This window comes from Trichosurus vulpecula, chromosome 1, assembly GCF_011100635.1.
Source record: "Trichosurus vulpecula isolate mTriVul1 chromosome 1, mTriVul1.pri, whole genome shotgun sequence".
In the NCBI taxonomy this organism is placed as follows: Eukaryota; Metazoa; Chordata; class Mammalia; order Diprotodontia; family Phalangeridae; genus Trichosurus; species Trichosurus vulpecula.
In genome coordinates this window covers 480206220-480207691 of record NC_050573.1, presented here as the reverse complement: position 1 = coordinate 480207691, position 1472 = coordinate 480206220, and the positions used below count along the sequence as shown (strand labels likewise).

Here is a 1472-nt window from a genome sequence, read left to right as displayed (position 1 = left end):
AGGCCTGTTTTCTATATACTGCAGAGCTTGTCTTAATCTCCCAGTAGTTCTCTACTTTTTTACTCTGAGGAACTGGGAAAAAACATTCGTGAAGAAAAACCATTCAAAACATTTACCTCAAGGAGCCTTTTGCCTGTTTCAAGCTCATGAATAAAGATAACATTTTGTTAATTCTATTGTGGAAAACTTTTGCAAGTGGTTTTATTTACAATGCCAATGTTCCTTAAAGGGCAAGTCAGATAGCAAGAAAACTAAAGTTTAAACCTGGACAATAACTGGGCAAACTGCTTTACAAAATAAGAAATGGAAAGCCCAAAGTGCTACTTTCCATACAGAACCCACAGTTTCAGTTTTATTCAGACCAAAGTAAAAAACTCTTGATTATACTGGTTAAAACAGCCATAGGATTAGACATTGGATACAAAAAACACTACACATGCAATGGGAACAATCAACATCCTGCTAATACAATGGATTTGCTGCTGCATTTGTATAGTATTAACAATTATAAACAGAGAAGTACAGCTAATTATATAGAACAATCCTTACAGTGTTACAGTGTCAACAAGCACAAAACTTCACTTTTCTTCACACCACTGGTTCTCTTTGTGTACCTGGGCTTCTTCCTCTTCAGTGAAGTCATTCTTGGTATTGAATATTTTGAGAATCTCTTCTGGAGTTTTTACCTTGATCATATTTGCAACAGTCTTCATGTGACATCAAGCAAACTTTTAATGTCTAAGTAGTTTGCAGCCAGAGTAAGTTCAAAAAGGGTTCCTTGGCCAACTTTCAGAAATTCTTTGTCTCAAACAGGAATAGTATCTATTTGCTTCTCTTTGTTTTCATCATCTCAGGAGGAGGAGGATCATCCTTGTGGTGGGTGCACCACTGAATTACCTTTTTTAATATCACTGCATTAACATTTGATAGAAGAACTAGATCACCATCCCCTTCATCATCCATTCCCAGATCTTCCAACATGGTCTTGATAGTTACAGACTGTTTTGCAATTTCAACATCAACTTCAGATATTTCTCCAACAGAACTCTGCAAATTAATTGAAGGCATAGTTCCGGATCCCTCGGGACCCTGACATGCAAGCTGGCAGACCCAAGAAGATTGGGTGGGCTAAGGGTGAGATGACAAGGGAGGAAAGGCCCCAAAGCAACACAGAGCACCAAGACCACTACTGAGATGTTAGTTCTTCAGGTGGCATCTGGAGCTTAGTTGATGCCAGGTCCAGGGATGACACATCACAGTTGTAGACAGAGGGTGACATCTGGCTGAAGTGATCATGCATCTGCAGGTGGAGAATACTAAAATTGCAAGAAAAAAATCTAGCAAACAAGTTGAAGAGACAAAAAGCCAAAAAGAAATAAGGAAACAATAACCAGAAGCAGGGTAGATATAGCATCAGCCATGCTTCTGTAGTCCATGACCCACTGTCATAGCCTCATTCATGGTATAATGTG

At 38.9% G+C, this 1472-nt stretch overlaps 1 pseudogene; it reads right to left on the bottom strand.

Moving 5' to 3' along the window:
* Positions 1-578: 578 nt before the first annotated feature.
* LOC118834729 lies at positions 579-1068 on the bottom strand (annotated as a pseudogene).
* Between the last annotated feature and the right edge of the window lie 404 nt (positions 1069-1472).